The 25,105-nt window shown below is 36.8% G+C and overlaps 1 pseudogene; it reads right to left on the reverse strand.

Annotated features, from left to right (window-relative positions):
- Positions 1-1,065: 1,065 nt before the first annotated feature.
- LOC149165206 (uncharacterized) lies at positions 1,066-1,503 on the reverse strand (annotated as a pseudogene).
- Between the last annotated feature and the right edge of the window lie 23,602 nt (positions 1,504-25,105).

A 25,105-nucleotide genomic window follows, 5' to 3' on the forward strand; every position in this document is an offset into this window, starting at 1 on the left:
ACCTTTTTTTAGTATTATGAAATCTAATCCATACTGGGTAAGTGAGATCTACCTCATACTGAATATCTACCAATTCACTATATACAAAATAATTATAGCAAATATACAATAATAACAGTAACAATTTACTACACGCAAAGTAATTACAACAAAAAAAAGTCACCTCATGCAAACTAATTACAACGGAAGAGTCACCGCATTCAAAGTGCAAAGGGTATACTATGTAACATATTTCTATCAATGTAGTAACAATGTTACATTACTTATCACTCTCACATCCCATCGCCCTATGTAAAATTGACTACATTTTTTCGTTTATTAAGCCAAAATAACGAGAAATTTTGTGTCATAAAAATTCCAGTACCATAGTATAATACTAAAATTTGCAAAAATTACTAAAATGTCTAAGGAAATGTGTATACTAAACATAGTGTTTGTATTACTAAAATGCCTAAGGAAATGTGTATACTAAACATAGTGTTTGTATTAGATCAAAGGATTTATACTCAAAGACTTAGACGGCAATAGGGAGAATAATTAATAGAAATAGACAAATGGAGAAACAACAAGATTACTTAATCAGAAACAACGGAATAGATAAATCAGAAATAACGGAATAGATAAAACAACTACTAGAGAACAAAAATCACTTTGCATTACATAATAGGCTTGGGCCTTGGCTTGGCTTGGGCCTTGGCTTGCTTTAATTGGCCAGAGAAATTACAAATTTATAGAGGCAGAAGAGGGATCTAAAATCCTATGTGTGATTCACATGGAGATCTAGAATGATCTAGAAACCACTGGCAGTGTAGGAAGATCTAGAATCCTGCATGTGATTCTATAAACTAATGGTGATGTAGAAAGATCTAGAATCCTCGAGATCTAGAAAAATCTGATCTAGAATCCTCCGTGAATTTGACTTCACACTTCACTGTTTGCAGCGAATCTAAACCTAATGACATGCTATCAAATTCATGTTCAAACGAACCAAACCAAATTGCAGAAAGCAAGGTACTCTGTCATTGCAGAGTGATTTAACGATTAATTTTCAGAATGATTTAACGATTAATTTTCATTCGGAATGTTGAAAAGCTCACGCATCTGTTCAGCGGTTTTCCCTTTCAACATATCGGCAATAGTTTGACACATCAAGTCCAAAAGATTTGTGACCACCAGGTAGTGGGCAGCCTTTGTAACTTCAAACAGTATGGCGCGATCTTCTACAAGAGCTTTCACGAACTCCTCATCCCACGTTTTGACGGCATCAAGCGATACAGTGGGGGCATCAAGAACATGGTATCTGCAATATTGAATAACGCGACGCAGAATCTTGGCAGAAACGAGAGGCAGAGGAATGGTAATGTTGGTGCCCAAGTCCCCCATCATTCTCTTTATGATGCCTGAAGACGATGCCACCTCTGTTTCCACCTCAAATATTTTGCCATCGCAGCTCTGCAATTTCACAATATCATTGTTATTATTATTGCATACTTCCTCGGCCATCGGCGTGGTTGATTGATCCATGATCTGAGCAAGTGGACAGATAGGCACGATGAAGTGAAAAAGATTGGATTGCTCTGAGATTGCGATGAAGTGAAAAAGATTGGATGATAGTAGCGAGATTTTGTTACAATATTTATATAGAGAGAGGAATTCATATGAATGGAAAAAGTAACGATCACGGCTGGTACCCTTGGGTTACTATGAGATCAATCGGTTAGGACAGTAGCTAATTTTTGGTTGCTGCGGTGGTTTGTTCCCATAGTTCCGAGGGAGGGTAATCTTCTTAACCGGATTCAAATTGGTCCTATGATTTTGACTCCTTGACATATGGGTAAAAGGTGCATATTCTCTTAGTGGGTAATCTTCTCAACCGGATTCAAATTGTTACTATGATTTTGACTCCGTGACATAGAGGTAAAATGTGCATATTATCTTAGTGGGAACTTTTCTTGGGTTATTGGATAAGGAAATCGTAAATTTGATTTGGGGAAAAAGTCAAAGCTATTAAGTTTAAGGCGACGGTTATCATGAGTGCATGAATTATATGTGATAAAGTCTTTTAAAAGGTTTAAAATTCTTCAGGATTCTCCATTGTAATGTATTGTAAGTACTTTAGACTCATGGTTTATGCATATAGTTTTGGTGGAGAGTGGTATTAGAGTCCATGGATTACATGTCATGGAGTTTTTTAAAAGTGTTAGGGATTTCCCATTGTAATTTGAGGTAGAGGGCACATGATTGCATTTATGCCATATAATAATAATAAGAGTAGCTAGTTTTTCTCAGTTTGGAAATGGGTTTTCCAGGGGTTGCTTCATGCCAAAGCATGCTTTCATTTAAGTCATAGGGATCTCGAGTTGAAATATGTTTTATGGGTTATTGTTGCTATAATAAGTTTCTCTCACATTATCTTTAATAATAATAATAGTAAATCTATAAGCTCGTTTTTTTGAGTTTACCTTTTCAAGGTTGAAATCTGTTTAATGTGTTATTGTTGTTATAATTATCTTCTCTCACATTATCTTTATTTCTAACACTTGAGTGAAACCTATTCATATATCATAATAGCTTGATAGACATTGCCTTTGAAATCCTTACTAGATTGAACAAAACCTTAGTCAACACTCAAGACACCCAAGTCTTGTGATTGACGTTTCCTTTGGAATCATTACTATATTTAGTTTTAATTGATTCATATAATATTTATTTAATTTTGTAAGAGGTTAAATATTCTACAATTTCCATTTATTCTAGATGATTGTTTTTAATGGAAATTTGATTTCTTTGAATTCCACAAATTATGTTAAATGAGAAACTTCCCCCTTATTACTCTCTTCTCCATCAACCTAAGTGATGTTTCAAGATTTATATTGGTGGGAGGATATAGGGAAGTTTTTTTTTTGAGATCCCATGGGAAATGATCATGATACCAAACCTATAGCGAATATAAGCATCTATAGTGGCCAAGCATGGCCTTACCAAGATTAAAGGATACCTACCATAGAAGACTTGGATTGAAGGACCATGAAGTCGGTGGGATATCCCCATGAATATACTACGATCACTACATCTTCCAAGATTACTTCTAGTTTGATAGTTGATCTATCAACAAGTTATAGCACTATGGGGGTCTTCCTGAGATCAAAAAGTCCTAGAGATTCCATGGTTTCATGAATCATAACATTGATGGAATCCCTAAGGTCAATCAATGTGATTGCGATGAGAGTATGGTTGATCTACACATTAACAACTAGGCTCCTAGGGTTTGAGTATTTTGTCATGAGAACTCCCCCATCATAAGGTATGATAGCTTTCCCATAAAGTGAAAAGTTTGAGGATCCTTTCCTTTTCTATTGGGCTTCCTTATAAACAACTCCCTTACCAATTTCGACTAAGTAGGGATATCATTAATTTCTTGGAATAATGATATGCCAACACACATATTTGTAAGCTCACCTTGAAGATCAAATTCAGGATGACTAATTTGTTTCTCTAGGTACAATCTTTCTGAGTAAGGAGGAACCCATGGTTCTTGGTGAACTTGGTTTATTCTTGAGGTATCTAGAGACTGAACCAGTTCCATTTCTTTATTCAGAATTTCCTCATTGAGATCTTCAATATGTATAATAGGATGTTTTTTGTTTAAGGTCTTCTGTAATCTCAAGTGAATATCATGGAAATCTAAGGAAGAGAAGGAGTAAGTTGGGTAAGTTGTAAGCCCACTACCATGGCCTAGTTGGGATGCCTTACCATTATTGGGGATATAAACAAGGTAAGCAAGTAGTTGTGGTCAAGGAGGGATGATGTCAATGGTTGCATTGGTGTAGAGGGAAAAGTTTGTGAATGAGTTTCAATTATGGCCTATTGAGGCCTTCCAAAATTGGGATTCATCAACCCTTGTTTCCAATCTCACACTACTAAATATTGACCCAATTTACGATGACACTTTGTCATTTTTGCAGATATGTTTCGTCACTATAACGAAAAAGGAGATTTGAGGAAACATCATTTTCAATGCAGTTGTAATTTCAACATCTTCTTTTTCATCAAAATTATGATGATAGTAATCATCGACTGTCTGAAATCTATTAATTGAATATACTCATCAACATTTTGTTGAAAGTTTGATAAATGCTCCTCTATATTTGTTGTAAACCATCGTCAGATGACCTGCTGAAAGTCAACTTTTTCTGAAAAATTTCCCATTGTGACAACATACTATGTTGTCAAAAATTGCATTAGAAGATTGTCGTCAGTGAGAATTTTACCGAAATATTTTCTGACAAATTTGCGATCGTTATGATGTTTGTGTTGTCCAAATGTGAGTCGGAAGATTGAAAATGCTGCAAAATTTTCGGAAATATATTACGAAAAACCTACCACGGTTGCGATGTTTCTACCATCAGAAAGGGGGTCAAAAGAATGATGTCATCATATATTTTTTAAAATATATTACAACGAACCTCCCATAGTTGTGAGGTTTGTGCCGTCAGAATGGGTGTCTGAAGGCTGACACTAGGACATTGGAAGGCCAAGGGAATTTTGAAGGAAACGACATTATAAGACCGACATCATTGGAAATTAAAAAAAAATGAACGAGCTTCCATCTAGATATTCAGAGGTTCTAAATAAAACTCTTCGTTAACTCAGGCAGATATAAGATTAAATGTAATTCAAAACATCACCTAATGTATAATGGAATGGAGTTTTTTAGAGAATAAAAAAAGGTCCTATATAGTCCTTGATGCCAACATTGTTGTTAAAGTTTATGAAAATACTTATAAGAATGGTCCTCCACACAAAAAAAAATTGCCTCTAATGTTATTTTTTAGAATGATTTACACAAATGGCTTCAAAATGACACTTTAAGGGAGTAACTAAAATGAGATGATTCACGACCATAAAAATTACCCCATAAAAGTTTGGAATTCAATGACTGCCTAATCCCCTCCCTGTAAATGATTTCTAAGATAATGGAATGTATAGTGAGAGGAAAAGGGTGGGCTTTACAATCAATCATAGTCACTTTGAAAATAATGGGGAATTAAGAGATCATTATACCTAACAAGCCCTTGTCAATATTGAAATTGAGGCATAGATACATGGAAACCAACCTTTATATGAGAAATCTTTTATTTGAGTAAGGGAACAACAACTATAACTTAAGGTTGTAGTAGCGGTTCCATAAAATAATCCCTCGTATCTTGTTGGAGTGACTATGTGTTAAAGTTGCAACAATTGATGCTTAAGGTTGCATGAGCTATGACTTGGGGATGTAGCATCTGCTACTTGGAATAATATATATATATATATATATATATATATTAAGATATCATTATACCTGAAAAATTCCTTTTCAATATTGAAGTTGAGGCATAGATACACAGAAACAACATTTATATGATAATTCTTTTATTTTAGTAAGGGAATAGCAATTGTAACTTAAGGCTGCAGCGATGGTTCCATAAATAAGTTACTTGTATCCAAGTGTAACAATTGTGCGTTAAAGTTGCAACAATTGTGGCCTGAGGTTGTAGGAGTTGCGACTTAGGGATGCAACATCTACGACTTAGAATAAAATAGTGTGTGTGTATATATATATATATATATATATAGATAGATATTAAAATATCATTATACCTTACAAGACTTTGTCAATATTGAAGTTGTGGCATAGATACATGGCAACAACCTTTATACAGGAATTCTTTTATTTGAGTCAAAACATAACAATTTCATAAAACAATGGTTGGCATTTAGTTTCAGTAAATGTGTGTTAAAGTTGTAACAATTTTGGTTTGAGGTTGTAGGAGATGTGAATTGGGGACGCAACGTTTATGACTTAGAATAAAACATATGTATGTATGTATTTATGTATGTATATATATATCTATATATATATATACATATATACATATATATATATATATATATATATATATATATATATATATATCCATGACAATTCCTTTTCAATAGGGACGCAACGTTTATGACTTAGAATAAAACATATGTATGTATGTATTTATATATATATATATATATATATATATATATATATATATATATATATATAGATATATATATATATATATATATATATATATATATATATATATATATATATATATATATAGATATACATATATATACACATATATATATACATATATACATATATATATATATACATATATACATATATACATATATACATACATATATATATATATATATATATATATATATATATATATAAGTATCCATGACAATTCCTTTTCAATAGTGAAACTGAGGCATAGATACATGGCAACAACCTTTCTATGAGAATTCTTTTATTTGAGTAAGGGAATAATAGCTCTAACTTAAGGTTGTAGTAACAGTTCCATAAAACAATTTTTTGTATCGAGTTGGAGCAATTATGTGTTAAAGTTGCAACAATTGTGGCTTGAGGTTGCAAAAGTTGTAACTTAGGGATGCAACATGTGCGACTTAGAATAAAACAAATTATATATATGCGTGTGTTTGTGTGTGTGACGATAATATTTATTTATTTATTATTATTATTATTATGTTTTTATCTTTTTAACTAGTGTGATAAAAAATAAAAATAAAAATAAAAATACCCAGTCGTAGGTGTGGGTGCATTTGGAAAGGTATGGAGACTAATCGATTCAAAAGATATATGGCATCAACACCCAACTCCATGTCTATTGTTTGAATATGGAAAACACATAACAAGAGATTCATACCTAAATAGATTAACAAACTCTGCAAAGTGGTATTCACCTACAAATTCCAATTTTCTTCTCTCTTAATCAATTGTAGCATCATGTTTGGCTTTGAGCATGGTTAATCCTTGCTTTGACATCAATGACAAACCTCTCAACAACACCATGAAAACTACAAAAATCCTTGCTACAATTATAAAGCTCGATTTGTCCAAAGCCTTTGATAGGGAAATTGGATGTATTTAATGCTCATTATTCTTTGATCTAGTTTTAATTTAGAGTTTTGTCAATTGGATTGAAGTTTGTCTAAGATCATCATCTTTATATGTAGTTATCAATTGGGTCAAGCTTTGTATTTTTCAAATCATCTAGGATACTACGATGAAAGTTTGTACCTCGAATCCTTTAATGTTTCTTATTATTAACAAGGACCTCAACAATTCTAGAAGGTAATCAAAGGAACTTTATAAGCCATTAACAAATGCTATTATTTTGATCAATCACACATTTACATATGCTATTGTTTAAAAACCTTCTATTGGTGGATGATGCTATTCTATTTCGTGCAGGATATAGTAAAGAGGCCTAGTATGTGAAGCCTCATTAGAGCTCTAAACTCATTTGGGGTTGCATTGGGCATAAAATTGAACTTACACAAGTCTACCATCTCTTTCAATGATTTGAAGGATATGTTAGAAAGAGAAATCAACCAAGTGCACTCATTTCAAATACTTGGGATTTATGCTAAGATTTAACGACTAGAGGTATGAATATTGGTTCTTTCCATATCAAAAAGTGGGGAAAATAATCACAAGATGGTTATCCTTGGGTGCCACATTAACCTTAGTAGATTCCATACCACGATATTACACTACAATAAAAAAGGACATTGGTGAGGGTCAAAAAATGTCACCATAAGATCACTGGTGACGATCAAAAGAGCCTCTATCACCAAAAATTGAACATCACCAAAGGTGGCATTTCCAAAAGTCTAGATGTTGTGGTGACATTCAAGGTTCGTCATCAATAATGATTTATAATGAGAGATAGTGACCATCACCATTTCATATGAGTAATGGTGACGAATCTTGGCCTCCATTACAAAAAAATTGAACATCACCCAAGGTGGTGTCACCAAAAGTATAGGTGATGTGGTGACATTCAAAATCCATCACGAATAATTATTATAATGGCATACACTGACCCTCACCATTTCATATGAACAACAACTATTTATAGTGATGTTTATTTCATGGTTGTCACTATTGATGCATATATATCGTGGCATTCGTTGACCATCACCATAAGATCATTGGTGATTGTCAAAAGAGCCTATGTCACCAAAAACTAATTGTCGTCATTCCATATCAATATCAGGTGACGATGGAATCGAACCACCAATCTCCTGGTTGTAAAGCAGGTGCTCTTCCATTGAGCTAGCACCCTTTAAAGAATTAGACTTTAGAAAATTAGACCTTGAAGTTTTATAAGTTATAAATTCTACAACTTTCATTAAATTATAAACAATTTTAAAGTCTTAGCAATATTTTACTAAACAAGTGAAATAACATCGAAGCTACATGCATCTGCCTAATGGTTATGGAAGTTGTGAAAAATGGGTGGAAGGAAAAATGGTTATATATAAAATACTCGAGAGCGAGTTTCTCATTGCCTCACTAGTTCAAAGCTTTGGGAACTGGGTGGCATGATTTCTATTTCCCTGGAAGCCAAGATACATATTTTCGTGTTGATTTGAGTTATGTGTTCATAAGGGCTTGGTTTTCCTTTTTCAAAGTTGGACATGTTGATGCATCTTTCTAGGTTATTTTTCTGCCAACCTGGACGAGTTTAGCCACTACTTGGATGCCATAATATTGTTGTGCGTTGAGGCTGCATATGATCTCTAAACAAGCTCACTTTTGTGTCTACTGGGAGTTGTGCTGGGGCGTGAGCCTTTGCTGGTCATTTGGGTATCTGTGGTCTCTTTCTAGTGACAAAAGCCACTAATTATTCTCAATTATCAACTACTAGATTAAGTGGTCTATTGTACCTGGGAGTTCTTGTTTCATATTTTGCACCTGGGCAGGATCTTTTTCCTCAAATAAATGTTGGGATGTAACTCAAGGTGGATTGATATCTATTTTTGTGTCTTTATTATTAGTTGCCACTACACTCTAGGTTCTACCTCTACGATCTATTCATTGTCTATTCAAGTTTTCAAATGAGAATAAACTAGTATGTGAGCAAAAATTGTTGTATGACAACATTAATTTAATTTCTGAAAATACAAGTTTGTCTTAAAGGTTTGTTGATACATGTGAGGTCCTAAATACATAACCCAAAGGCATCAATTATAAATGTATCACCTACAACAGCATATAGCCAAACTTTTTGATGAAAAGCATCATTGAAAAAGACACTCAAACTTAGAAATTTTTAGAGACAAATTGGAAGTATTTTTAAAGTGGGATATTATAGTGGTACCAGAGCTAATTTTCTTGGCTAGCAATGGGTCTCAGACGAAGAAGTATCAAGAAAGGGAGGGAATTCCAAAATGTTTTCAAATCAAGAAAAAATCTCGTAGAAATTCGATCAATATAGTGACGTTTTCCTAAAGATGACATAACTTATGGAAGCATGGGTATCATCAAAGGCAACAAGGAGGAAAAATGATTTCAGAACTAAAGACTTAGCACACACAATCGAAGGAATAGATAAAAAGGAGACAATAGTGGAGGATCGAGAGGCATATGAAGCTTTGAAAAACGAATTTTAAGGGAGAAAAGGAATAGTGAATGGTGATTTTGCGTAAAGCTATGCTTAGAAAACATTTCACCTGGAAGGAAAAGTGCTTGGTCAAGTGACAAGACATGATTTTTATCCTGATATTAAGGTTTTCACTACCAGTTCTACTGTCGGGGAAACTTCTAAACTGCCACAACTGACTAAGAAAGTCAAAAATTCGAGCCTACAAATATTTGATAAAATTCAATTTTCTATCTGTTATCACAAAATCAAGCACTGAAGGCTACCAATCAGCAAGATTCTGTGTAACTATTTCAAACCAGGCTTTGGACTAAGGCTTAGCCTCCTTAGTCTGAGAGGGCTCTCTCACAGATTATGAATATTGACTAATGACAAGAAAAGATGGCTAACTCTTATAAGACACATGAAAAATAAGTTGGCTGGACAACATTGAATTGATTCCCATTGGGCTTATGGAGTCTCTCATATCTCAGCAAACAAAACACTATCTTTTCATAGAAATCAGGGCACTTTACATCTATATGTTCAAACATAACTTTGAAACCACAGTTTGCCAAGGCATACAGGAAGTCAGAGCATGATTCATGAGTTCTGAGTGATTATGCATTAACAAAACTGTAAAAGAACCTTAAAGAAAGAATACCATCACACATTTGAACAAGAAGATCCATTGTGAATCCTGAGAAGAAAACACAGTCATTTGCATTACTGAAATTTGTTTATACATAAACCAAAAACAGTCTTCTCCAAAACATCCAACCCCCATTACATCAAAGTCTGATCTATATATAGAGATACAACCTTAACCACTATGAGCTTCCTCCTCCAGCATGAGGGGAGCTCGAAGACTATTACTAATTACCCCTATCTACCAATTAACTAATTCATTAAATACATTAAGCGCTGACTGTAATTACAAAGAGTGCTAATTAAACTACATATCTAATTCTATCTTCCTCGTATCATGATCCTTCTTTGCTCTTGGACACCTGTCTCCTTTCAGTTTGGCCGAGATAACTGAGAAGTGGATGCAATGAACAAGGTTAGCATTGGATATTGAATGCGCTGATGGTTCATTGATCATAAGAACAAACCCCTGTTTTTCCGGTCCTTGTCTCCCACCATCCTTCGAAAGTTAAGCAACATGTTCCCAGCTCTTTAATACCCCAAAATTTATGAGCATCACCATATTTCAGATGAGTTGGATGCTTCATCAATAGCCAAGTGTGCAAGCCAAAATTCCATGTATGTAATTCATTCAATACCCTATGACCGGTAATAAAGTAGCTTTACAACCGAAACTTTTTAAACTTGAATTAAACATTTCACCTTTTTGAAGGCACACCTGTCCTGATCAGAATGGTTGTGATGTCTTCATTTGATCTTTTACATATCCTTTAGGTGTTCCCTTTTAGAAAAATCTTGCACATATTACCAAACTGTTTGTTTGCTTTGAAAACACCACCTACAGTAGTTTCGTAGCGCGCTACGAAACTGCTGAGTTTTTAAAATAGCTTGCTTCTGACCCGAGACAGTATCCTTGTTCTTTCACGATGACTGGCAGCACCATAAATCATAGGCTTCCTGAGCTTCATACAACAGATCAGTATTCATTCTTAAAAGCCAAAACCAAAATAACCACTGAGCCATTTTTCCCCTCACAGGGATTACTGAAGGAAATACACCCATTGACTTTGGTATTTTTTGAATTCAGAGTATGCCTATAATTCCAAAAGCACCCTAAATGGTTGACAGACACAATGTCAGTTCTGGTCTTTTTCTCAGTTTCGAAGCTGAAGAGTAATCCTGCACAAATTTATAATGTGACCTGAAAATGGGCTTTTACATGGAGAATGGTCTACTTTTTTTATTTTAGACTTCAAATGTTCAGTCGATTATGCTGTTATAGTGCTCTAATGACTCATGTATGATGATAGGCATCAATCTGAAGATATAGGCACCCATGATACCGCAAGGAAAATATTTGCCTCCAGATGTTATTATTATCCAGCATCTATTGATTGAATCTTGCAAATCTCGAAAACACATGCTTGAGCATTTACACTCCTATCCAAGGTTTACTGCTCTACTCTTCAAACATATGGCAAACATATAGCTGTTCTTCTCAGTTGAAATCCCATTGTTTGAATCCTGAGGCCTATCCCTTGAAGATATTCCCTTTTCAACATTTCCACTTGCAGTTCAAAACTAGTGACTGAGATTGGATTGTTTAGCTTCAGCTGCTACGAAACTGCTGTTCTGGCTGAAAAATATGTCTTGGGACAGAGCTCATAATTTCTCACAGAAAATGTATTTGGAAAAACTGAAGGAGGTTTTTGTGAACCAATCCGTGCTTAACAAAAACCTCTCTTGGTTTTTTAAAACACTACTCCAGCTGCCCAGAATCTGTCTTTGAAAAAGAGGTGTAAAACAGAAGATGAAAAACTGCACCTACAGCAGTTTCGTAGCGCAACTTTGGTCATTGATTTCTATCAGCGCGTAACAGATTTGAGGAAACTGAAGGAGGTTTTCTTAGTTCAGTCTGTTAGGAATAAAAAACTCTTTCCATTTCCCAAAATAGGCTTTCAGTTGTTTTAGAGACCTCCTGGAAGTTTACTAGTAAACGCAGAAAGCAGAGTTTTTTTTATGCTGAAACAGGCTGCTACAGGGGTTTCGCAGCGCGCTGCGAAACTGCAAAACTTTGAAGCATATCCTTTCTTGAAGTGAGATTTATTTATGGAGATCCTTTCCGTTGGTGGTACCTCCTGTACTTGCTTGAATTGCTACCTCACCTGATAGCTGCTTGATTCGCTGCCTCGTTTGATGACAATATATGAGAAATTTTGGCATTAGAATTTTTAGTGATAACACTATTGTTAAATTGGCAACTAGGGCCAAACTCCATGTGGGTTAGCTTATTTCTGGCAGCTGATATTTTTATTGGATCCCTCTCGCCGAGAGGTGTAGGATTGATCCAAAGATCATCCGATTCCGATAAGTATTTATGGAGATAGAATTTATTTTGTTTAAGTAATTATTATCAAGCCGACCAGCACTTATGTAGGCTCTAGAAGCCCAACCGACGTGTCTATTCAACCTCTACATTTTTAGTATAAATAAGAGAGGATTTGATGTCATTTAGAACACACTCTTCATGTGATCTCCTCCTCACCACGTCTTGGGTTTTTGGTGGTGGAGAGACACAAGAAGATATATTGGATGACGCCCCAGCTCATACGTGAAAGATGCCCTAGCTTACACACTGTTCAAGAAGCCCTAAACATCTGAACGCAGGTCATACATATGCATGGAATATGGTCAATAAAACACAACAATTCTATATATATACGCATCAACAAATGTACCACGGCAAATGCAGTCACAGGATGGAATGTTGTCAAGGCAGCAAGAGAACTCGCTGTAATGTGAACACAGTCACATGATGAGGCAAGGGAACACGCAGCAATCACACGTAATGAACACAGTCAAAGGGAGCACCGCTATCCCTAAACCCTAACATGCTGTAGTGATCACAATCAAAGGGAGCATCTGGAGCAGTTATCCCATACGCAGTTCATGGAAGACATGGATACGCTGAAGCACTCATACGCAGGTAATATGCCGTAGTTCATATGTATGTCTATGCAAATATATATACGCAGGTTAATATGCCGCAGTTCATATGAATGTCAACGCAGATATATATATGCAGGTTAATATGCCACAGTTCATATGAATGTCAACGCAGATATATATACGCAGGTTAATATGCCGCAGTTCCTATGAATGTCAACGCACATATATATACATATATATGTACGATGTAGAACACAGTCATATATATACAGAACGCAGTCATCATGAATTATATATACACTATAGAACGCAGTCATATACATACGGAATGCAGTGATCGTGGATTATATTTACACTATTCATGGAGCTACAAATACATTGTTCATTATGAATCATATGCAGCTCTAATATAATGAACAACAATGATATTGTCTAGGTATATACACTTCAGTGGCATAGAGATAAGGACATTGTTATTATGTGTGATCTGGCAAATATATATAATGCAGTCATGGGCAACAACATTATGTGTGATTTGGAACATAGCCTTGCTGCTTTGCTAGGCTGCAAGCCATAGCAAGCAGCTAAGGCAGATATACATTTGGCAGTATATTTGTGTTGAAGCATGATGAGATCATGGACGGCATGGGTAGCATGAAGCATGTTGAGATCATGGGCAACATAGGCAGCATGAAGCATGAGGATGGATAAGATCATGGACATGAGCAGCATGATGATAATCATGATTAGTGTAGTATGCCGGGGTGCAGCGTGAGGACCAGATGCAGCACGATGATAGTATCAGTTGAAGCAGAATGTCTTCAACTGATCTCATTGTTATAGAAGATGATCTATGCTTAGATCTAGACAAGTCAAAGTATTGACTTCTGTTGTAATTGTACTCTCTCTCTCTCTCTCTCTCTCTCTCTCTCTCTCTCTCTCTCTCTCTCTTTCTCTGCTGAACTTTGAAGATAAAAGAAGATTTGATCAAAGGGTTTCCCCACACATTGTGGGGTTTGTCCCTGGCTCGCGCCATATCTTGTGTCCTCTTGCCTTGGCTTGTCTTCTACATATTATATTTATGTTCTATCTGTAGTTTATCGTAATGTTGATGTGATTGCTAACTGTGAAAATTTAAATAAATTGCTCTAGCATAGAACATACCATAACTTAACATGGTATCAGAGCTGAGGTGAAGACAATGCCCAAGCAAGAGTGAAATAGCAATCACCGAAGACAATTGGGACAAGACAGAAGGATCAATGGGTTCCTCATAATTCACTGAGGGTGAATTCAAAGCAAAGAATGTTATCAGAATGGCACAGCGGAAGATTTTGATGGTCCATCTTAAGATCACTTCATTGGGAAGTTCGGATCTAAGGGTGGAAGGAAAAGCGGATGCCTTGTTGAAATAAGTTCGGTCATTATGCGAAGGAGTGTCTGAATGGCAGAGACACATCTCTTGATGAAGATAACAATCATTCCTGGGACATCTTCTATGATCAAAAGAATGACTGGTAATGCAGGTCATCAAGGAAATGGTCGACTCTTCCATGAAAGCAAGGAACCCCAAAATCTCTTTTATGTACCTGATCGAACCTGATGTCCATCTCGGAAATGGAAGTCAAAGGTTGCAGGGTGGCACTTATCGATGGAAAGGTACGTGTTTGAAAATAGATCTTTTAAAGATGTTTTTGAGTTCAGGGTTGTATCAAGTTGCAGGAAGTCCACTAGGGACCATGTCCATTGACTCAACTCTAGAGGTCTGAGTCAAATAGTGACTAGGATGCCTGAATTCAAAAGGAAGCATGAAGGTACATGTCTGAAATGTACCAAAGGAAAATATTATAAGGGTACCATTCCCCTCATGCAGCAGGTTCACTGGTTTGGAACAACCCGAGGAGTTTGAGAATCATGATCAAGGAATGTCATGTATACAGGTGGAAGAAAGCCCTCTATGGCTTGAAGAAAAACACCTTAGGCATAATATGAGAGGATTGATAGCTGTCTAATACAACTGAGATTCACTAGGAGTGAAACTGATCCAAACCATTACTCGAAGGTTGTGGATGATAAACCTCTCGTACCGGCACCTATGTCTGACAGGTGCAGACCCTCTCATTTATAGGAGACAGAGGGAGTTGGTTTCTGAATGTGGGAAGAAAAGATGCAAGCTTGTGACTGCCTCGAGGATCTTAACTTTCAGAAGTTATATGGTAATGATGTCGGACCAGATTTGGGAAATGCCTCTGAGTTTCATAAACTCATTCGCGTTGATGTTCTTGGAGATCCTCCGTCCGGACATCTGTGTTGCAGTTAGCATGGTGAGATCATATTTGGTTGAGCCTCACTAGATTGGTGCCAAGAATCTTCTAAGATATCTTCAGGGCACAATCTCTCATGAATTGAGATACATTGCTGGAAATATGAAACCACATGATTATTCGAATGATGAGTGGCAAAAAGTATGGAGGATCACTAGAGCACTTCTCAGTGTTGTTTGGAATCTGCCTTGATAGCCTGGATGAGCAGGAAGCAGAAGTCGGTGACTCTGATCACCTCCAAGGCATAATACATTGCTGATAGTATGACCTTCTGTGAGGCAGTCTGGTTGCTGAAGCTCTTCAGTGAGCTGTTTGTACACATGATGAATACCACTGTGAATCTCTGTGACAACCAGAGATGGGATTCGATTATTGAGGAATCCCGTATTTGACAATTGCTCCAGCAGATAGACATCAATTACTGCCTTATCTGGGATATGGTAATTCGATGATCAAGGAGGCTCCATCACACTGAGATGATGTACATGACAGAGCCCTGAGGAAAGATCAAATTTGTGATTTTCCCGAACGACTTGGAGTCATCGAGAGACCTTTGTAAAAGGGTCCTGCATGCTGCATACATTGAGCTCTAGGAGCTTTGGGGGGCTTGCAGTTCTATTGGAGCAACATACGACCACAGGGTGACTCACCCTCCCCTGGTGATGCGCACTGAAACAAGATGATTCGCTCTCTTGTGGGACAAGATGATTCGCTCTCTTGTGTAGCAGGATGATTAGTTCTCCTGTGAGGCCTGGATTGATGTGTTCTCCATGGCGATTGTAGCAGGATTGATGTGTTCTCCTGTGAGGCCTGGATTGATGTGTTCTCCATGGCGATTGTAGCAGGATTGATGTGTTCTCCTATGAGGCCTAGATTGATGTGTTCTCCATGGCGATTGTAGCAGGATTGATGTGTTCTCCTGTGAGGCCTGGATTGATGTGTTGTCCATGGCAGCCTGGATTGATGTGTTCTCCGTGGTGATTGTAGCAGGATTGATGTGTTCTCCTGTGAGGATAGGATTGATTAAGTTCTCCTGTCGAGGCATCCTACCCATGTAGTCTGGGACTCATGGGAAGTACCTCTCATCTGATCAATGAGCAGGGAAATGAAGTTAGGGACCATAGTAGTACCGATGGACGCATCGTTGTATCTACCATACTCCCTACGCTAGGATGTCCTCCATTGATCTGGGATCAATGATACTGGTCTGGGACCAGTGGTACATACTCCGAGACTGACTTCGTGTCAGTGCAGTACTGGTCTGGGACCAGTGAGAGTGGTACATACTATGACGCTGACTTCATGTCGGTTGAGACTGGTCTGGGACCAACGGTACATTCTCTGAGACTGCGATACTGGTCTGGGACCAGTGGTAGGAGTGGTACTTACTATGAAGCTGACTTCGGGTCAGATGAGACTGGTCTAGGACTAGTGGTATGCACTTTGAGACTGACTTCAGGTCAGCGGAGAATGATATGACTCATTCTCGATCAATTCTTCTTCTTCATAGTTCAGCGGAGTTGAGCAGAGCAGATCAGAGCCAGCATAGCAGAGCCAGTAGAGATGAGCTGAGCAGAGCAGAGCCAGCAGCTCTTAGCAGAGCAGAGCCAGCAGCGCTGAGCAGAGCAGAACTAGCAGAGCCAACAGCGCTAAGCAGAGTAGAGCCGAGCCAGCAGAGCTGAGCAGAGCTGAGCAAAGCCAGCAGAGCTGAGTAGAGCCAGCAGAGCTAGGCAGAGTAGTGTAAGGCACTAATGGAAGAGATAGTACAGTCGTTCATATGGATCAGCGGATGGAGTTCTCCCTAGTTGAGAGGGAGTGTTAAATTGGCAACTAGGGCCAAACTCCATGTGGGTTAGCTTATTTCTGGCAGCTGATATTTTTATTGTATCCCTCTCGCCGAGAGGTGTAGGATTGATCCAAAGATCATCCGATTCCGATAAGTATTTATGGAGATATGAATTTATTTTGTTTAAGTAATTATTATCAAGCCGACCAGCACTTATGTAGGCTCTAGAAGCCCAACCGACGTGTCTATTCAACCTCTACATTTTTAGTATAAATAAGAGAGGATTTGATGTCATTTAGAACACACTCTTCATGTGATCTCCTCCTCACCACGTCTTGGGTTTTTGGTGGTGGAGAGACACAAGAAGATATATTGGATGACGCCCCAGCTCATACGTGAAAGATTCCCTAGCTTACACACTATTCAAGAAGCTCTAAACATCTGAATGCTGGTCATACATATGCATGGAATACGGTCAATAAAACACAGCAATTCTATATATATACGCATCAACAAATGTACCACGACAAATGCAGTCACAGGATGGAATGTTGTCAAGGCAGCAAGAGAACTCGTTGTAATGTGAACACAGTCACATGATGAGGCAAGGGAACACACAGCAATCACACGTAATGAACACAGTCAAAGGGAGCACCGTTATCCCTAAACCCTAACACGCTGTAGTGATCACAGTCAAAGGGAGCATCTGGAGCAGTTATCCCATACGCAGTTCATGGAAGACATGGATACGCTGAAGCACCCATACGCAGGTTAATATGCCGTAGTTCATATGTATGTCTACGCAAATATATATACGCAGGTTAATATGCCGCAGTTCATATGAATGTCAACGCAGATATATATATGCAGGTTAATATGCCACAGTTCATATGAATGTCAACGCAGATATATATACGCAGGTTAATATGCCGCAGTTCCTATGAATGTCAACGCACATATATATACATATATATGTACGATGTAGAACACAGTCATATATATACAGAACGCAGTCATCATGAATTATATATACACTGTAGAACGCAGTCATATACATACGGAATGCAGTGATCATGGATTATATTTACACTGTTCATGGAGCTACAAATACGTTGTTCATTATGAATCATATGCAGCTCTAATATAATGAACAACAATGATATTGTCTAGGTATATACACTTCAGTGGCATAGAGATAAGGACATTGTTATTATGTGTGATCTGGCAAATATATATAATGCAGTCATGGGCAGCAACATTATGTGTGATCTGGAACATAGCCTTGCTGCTTTGCTAGGCTGCAAGCCATAGCAAGCAGCTAAGGCAGATATACATTTGGCAGTATATTTGTGTTGAAGCATGATGAGATCATGGACGGCATGGGCAGCATGAAGCATGTTGAGATCATGGGCAGCATAGGCAGCATGAAGCATGAGGATGGATAAGATCATGGACATGAGCAGCATGATGATAATCATGATTAGTGCAGTATGCCGGGGTGCAGCTTGAGGACCAGATGCAGCACGATGATAGTATCAGTTGAAGCAGAATGTCTTCAACTGATCTCATTGTTATAGAAGATGATCTATGCTTAGATCTAGACAAGTCAAAGTATTGACTTCTGTTGTAATTGTACTCTCTCTCTCTCCCTCTCTCTTTCTCTGCTGAACTTTGAAGATAAAAGAAGATTTGATCAAAGGGTTTCCCCACACATTGTGGGGTTTGTCCCTGGCTCGCGCCATATCTTGTGTCCTCTTGCCTTGGCTTGTCTTCTGCATATTATATTTATGTTCTATCTGCAGTTTATCGTAATGTTGATGTGATTGCTAACTGTGAAAATTTAAATAAATTGCTCTAGCATAGAACATACCATAACTTAACAACTATCCATGGAGCATTAAGTAACATTTCACTTGAATGGGAAAATGCATGGTCAAGTGACAAGACATGAGTTTTATCCTGATATTAAGGTTTTCACTACAAGTTCTACCATCGGGGAAACTTCTAAACTGCCACAACTGACTGAGAAAGTCACAAATTAGAGCCTACAAATCTTTGATCTAATTCAATTTTCTATTCACGAAGCATTAAGTAAGAACCCTTGTCATCTCAACCATTATGATTTTCATAGGGAGCGGAAAGCTAACATAAGAGAAACTCTAAACTTGTCCTAACCATAAGCTATGGATCTAAGATAGGTGAACAATATTCCAAACTGTCTAAAAGCACAACCACAGTTTTTGATAGGGGTAAGAACGTAGTTGAGAGTAAGGAGAAACATAAGGGAAGATGGGGTCACAAGTTGAATGGACCATCTCAAAAAGGGAGTCACTATGGCCACAAAAAATTGAGTTCTCTCCGAAGGCAACAAAAATCCATTTCAAGGCCTCAGGGATTTGTTTCCAACATGGACCAATGATATGAATAGGGTGTTGCATCTATTGCATGTAGATTAGGATGGGTAATAAAAGTCATTGTTCTTGCCATTGTTCTTCTAAAGTCATGTATGCCTAGATCCCCAAAAAATTTGATCAATGATGATGATGATGGTGTTTCTTGGACAAGCCTCAGTGGTGAGAATCCCTCGATTCGAAGAAATTCATATTCCCAAGAAGGACGAGCTTTAGAGCTCAAATCATTGACATCTTTCAGACAAACTCCAGCTAGTGAACTCTAAAAGATTGCACCACAATGGGTATTTGAACACAAAAGGCTTGTGCAGGATAATAGTAGGCAGGTTTGGCAGGTAGCACATGACGATATGGCTAATCTTTCTTTTACTATTGGGATATTTTTTGGTCCACATTTGAAGTTTGTAATGGGTGCATGGTGGTTAGGTCAGTTTGATCCCTCCACAAAATTATCTAAAGTTGCAAAGTGATGCTTCTAGGTGGCCTTTCTAGTCCAAGAGAAAAAATTAGAAGCTATGATTTTCTGTGGTAATGATATTTTTCACTACTTGGATGAGAACTTGAAGCTTATTCCACAAACAATATATGACAAAATAGCTCTAATAGAAGAATTGAAAGAAATGCATGAGCTTTTTGTGTCATCCTCTTTGCTTGCATTATCATCTCTTCTTTATGTTTTTATTGGGACATATATACAAACGTCAACTTCTAAAAATGGAAGTTTTTATAATGGTCTTGATCTAAAGAATGTTATAAAGGAAAGATCTGGAGCTATCAAAGCAATAGAGATATTTTTTTTACTCACAAATTCTTTCAGGGAATTTTGAAGTCACAAAGTTGTAGAGTTCGTAGGGTTGTCTACCAAGTGTTGTTGAGTTTTTTGAAGTACGTTCCCCAAGTTTTTAGCAAGGGAGACATGAAATTCCAACAAGTATTATCCTTGGACCATTTCAAGAAAGCATCCAACTTGTCATTCCTCTATGTGGAATATGTTGTTGTTCTTTACAGGAAAGTTTATGGAAGCTTGGAGGGTTGCTTGTCTTCAGAAAGTCATATTACCTCGAGTATGGTGTTTTCTTAGACCTGGTTGCTATGGGTCAAAACAAGTGTCATATCCCTACCTGCTACCTATGTTAGGTTCTATTCCCCATAGTACAATTTCGAAAGAACAATTCTTTATTGATTTCTTTTGAGGCCTTTGGGAAGGGAATTCTATGTGTCTTAATCCACTGGCTAATCGAGTTTCTCTTTTTAGAGCCATGAAAGAATGATTTATGTGGACTGTAAACAATGCATCAAGGTATGTCGAAGATGGGTTACGCTCTATTGAAGTTTGTCATGTTAGACTTATTGAATGCATTATTTTTAATCTTTTATGGTATGGCTACATCACAAAGGAAAATTATATATCAATAATGAAGCACTAGTGGGTAAAGATGATGCTTTAGTCATAAAGAGTATCCAGATTGCAACACAAAACATCCAGGTTAAGCCACTTCCCAAGTATTCCAAGAGTTTCATGCAAGAGTCGAGGAACTATATTATTGAAATATTATCAAGCATCTCTACTTTAGATCTTAGCTTGCTTCATGCCTTTAGTGATCAATTCCAAATAGAATCGCTAAAAATTGTTTAGCTATTTGGAGATGGTGCATCACTTGAATGCAATAAGTGCATGGATCAATTTTCAAAATTTTTCTCTTTATTGGGAACATGTTTGATGGACAAGGCTTTGGGCAACAGAGGAAAAACCCTTACAATCCTGCAAGCCATGACTGTGGGTATTACTCACAATGCCCATATAAGTATGCTTCCTTGTGACTACCCATCAAATTTGGGGCCATGTCTATCAATGATACTTCATGCAACATTTAAATTACCAGAACTAAGACAGAAGACACATATATTTTCTCCAAAGGGATGAAGCTTGATGGGGTGCCTTGATGATAGTAAAGCATTGAAGCAAAGAGAGATCTTCATTCAAGTTTCTTGCACACCGGGAAATAATAGATTCCATGATTCATGGTATTTTTCTTTCACTCAAAACCACCAGAGCTCTGGAATTAACAAATCTCAAGGAAAAATAGTTGTGGTCAAAAAATTGTGCCTTCACCCACGTGATGTACAAGACATGTATGTTGTGAACACTCTCAAGCTTCATCATATGGTCGATTACATATTTTTTCTGCAACAACGTGACGGGTCTCATCCAGATAAGTGTTCAGGAAGTGATTTGGATGGTGGTTTATATTATGTAAGTCTAGACAAGTTCCTAATTCCATCTCAATAGAATTGGCCCAAGGACTATAACACTCCTCCTATAGGCTTATTAGATCACGGTGTTACAATTGAGGAAATTCAAAAATATTTTTCAAATCTTATGCTTAATGAAACATTGGGAGTTGTGGCTAACAGTCATACTGCGTTTATTGATTACAATAAAGAAGTATGGAATCTATGGATAAAAACTTGCAGGAAATATGTGTCAACATTGTATTACTTCCTCCATGGTGGTATGATCCATAATAATATAATATTTGATGGAAACAAGGAATTTAAAGGAGCTGCAGTTCAAAAGGAGAGATAAGAGAAATGGACTTCTAGTATTTCTCATAATGTCAACAAGGATGTTGCCAATAAGATAACAACATTGAACAACCTTGTAGGACATTTCAACCAATTTCATGACATCTCAAAAATTGTTTAGTAGCTTGGGGCACCTCTTCTAAAAATCGTTTGGTAGCTAGACTTATTGAATGCATTATTTTTAAGCTTTTATGGTATGGTTACATCACAAAGGAAAATTGTATATAAATAACGGAGCACTAGAGGATAAAGATGGTGCTTTATTCACAAAGAGTATCCAGAATGCAACACAAAACATCTAGGTTAAGCCGCTTCCCAATTATCCCAAGAGTTTCATGCAGGAGTTGGGGAAATATATTATTGAAATTTTATCAAGCATCTCTACTTTAGATCCTAGCTTGCTTCATGCCTTCAATGATCAATTCCAAATAGAATCATTAAAAATCATTCATCTATATGGTGATGGTGCATCACTTGAATGTAATCAGTGGATGGATCAATTTTTAGAATTTTTCTCTTTATTGGAAACATGTTCAATGGAAAAGGTTTTGCCCAACAGAGGAAAAACCCTTGCAATCCTGCAAGCCATGACTGTGGGTATTACTCACAATGCCCATATAAGTATGCTTCCTTGTGGCCACTCATCAAATTCAGGGCCATGTCTATCAATGAAACTTCATGCAATGTCTAAATTACCAAAACTAAGACAAAAGACACATATATTTGCTCCAAGGGGAGGAAGCTTGATGGGGCGCCTTGATGATAGTAAAGAATTGAAGAAAAGAGAGGTGCTCATTCAAATTTCTTGCACGCCAGGAAATAATAGATTCAATGATTTAGGGTATTTTTCTTTTACTCAAAACCATCAAAGCTCTGGAATTAACAAAGGTCAAGGAAAAATAGGTGTGGCCAAAAAATTGTGCCTTCACCCAGGTGATGTACAAAACCTGTGTGGTATGAACACTCTCAAGCTTCATCATATGGTCGATTATATATTTTTCTTACAACAAGGTGAAGGGTCTCATTCAGATAAGTGCTCAAGAAGTAATTTGGATGGTGGTTTATATTATATAAGCTTGGACCTTCAAAAAATCTTGTCGTTTTGGTAGTAATTATATAAAAAAAAAAACGAGTTTGTCATTGAAGAACTTGTCAATTTTGGTAGTACCAAAGGTGAGTCTTGTAGTGAGCATGAGTCTTGTATCCACATTCCAAGAGTGAAGGTCCTGTGGAGAATGCGAGTCCTCAAGAGCGAAAGTCCCACAGTAAATGCGAGTCTAACCCTTGCAGAAAGTACAAAGAGAAGCCATATCTGAAATATCTCAAAACCATATATAACATCTGAATTGTGTTATTTGGAGATTATGTAAACAAGGCATTTATACTAATTTTCCAATGTGAAAGGTGCCTCCAATTTGACGTTGACTTAAATGAGGACATTGATAATCTTTGACCCCAAAATGAATTTAATTGATAAATAATATTTGTTTGTCTGACCGAGTGCAACATTAGAAGAAATTTCAACCTAAATGTGGCCTCCTAAGGAAAAATAATAAAATAAAAGTTATGAGTTTTGGAGGCAAAAGAAAAAAACCATTTTTTTCATTGTATTTTTTGGCTTATCTCCTTATACATTTACTCAAATTTCAAGTGTAGACACTCATTGGATGTGGATTTAAATTCCACATCCATCGAGTACCCATTATACATATTTTTTAGAAGGCCTGCATTGATAAAATTTGAAGATACACTAAAAAAAGGTGTTGAACACATTTTTTAATGTATCTTCAATTTTTGTCAATGCGGGTCTTCTAAAAAGTATGCATAATTGGTACTCATTGGATGAAAAAATTGATTTCACATCCAACGAGTGTCTACACTTGAAATTTGAGTAACATATAAGGAGATAAGCAAAAAATACAATTAAAAAGGTAGTTTTTTTTTTTCCCTTCAAAATATTTACATGTACCTCTTTTTAAATTTAAAATATTTTGATTTTCTTACATATTATGTATGTGAAAATTTCATGGGCACTTTTAGGCTAAAATTTCCTCTAATGAGATCACAATAGGTGGTGCAGGATGGGAATTTCTCCCTAGTTGCCAATTTCAATACTCCCTCTCAGCTAAGGAGGAATTTCCATTTGCATGAAAAGTCTCATCTCAGATGACATGTCTCAATCATAACATGTGGACTTATTTCATAAAATAAGAATACAATCAAAGGTTGTGGAGATTGAACCTCAAAACCTCCATCTTAACTATATCAACAAAACATCCATCTCATCACATTTCATCTCAATTTCTTTGGATCATCAATTGAACAATTTTAATCCAATAGAAGAAGAAGAAGAAGAATCATCATTGGGGAGCTTCGACTACCACCCTATCAACTCAATCATCATCATAGGGGAGCATCCAACTTCCATCCTATATCCAATCATTAATATATTCATCTGAAGAAGAATCATCACAGGGAATTTCCAACTCAACCCTCATCACAAGGGGTTCCAACTCAACCCTTTATCAATAGGCGAGATATACTTACTCGAAGGGAAAGGATCACAGTCTGTCATATTGACCTGGGACAATAGGCATGATCTACTCAAGGATCACACTCTATCCTATCATTTAGTGATAATAGGTGATATCGCCTTGAGGATCACACTCTGTCCTATTGTCTCTTGATCCTCCATCGAGACCCTTAAGATTCAATACTTTATGAATCAAGAATTTTCTAAAGGGAACTATTCTAGTCATACCTCAGGGCTTAGCTTGCCATCCCAATATTACAGTTAAATTGTAACAAGTATACATACGTCGTAATATTCAGATACCTTAGCAAATTTTAGCACTTGATTATCATATATACCTTGTCATCTTGCATATGCCCAAAAATACTTTCCACTTGCTCCCTGAATAA

Source organism: Pinus tabuliformis, chromosome 5_1, assembly GCF_031772625.1.
Source record: "Pinus tabuliformis cultivar Carrire ecotype Pingquan chromosome 5_1, CPIR1, whole genome shotgun sequence".
Classification (NCBI taxonomy): Eukaryota; Viridiplantae; Streptophyta; class Pinopsida; order Pinales; family Pinaceae; genus Pinus; species Pinus tabuliformis.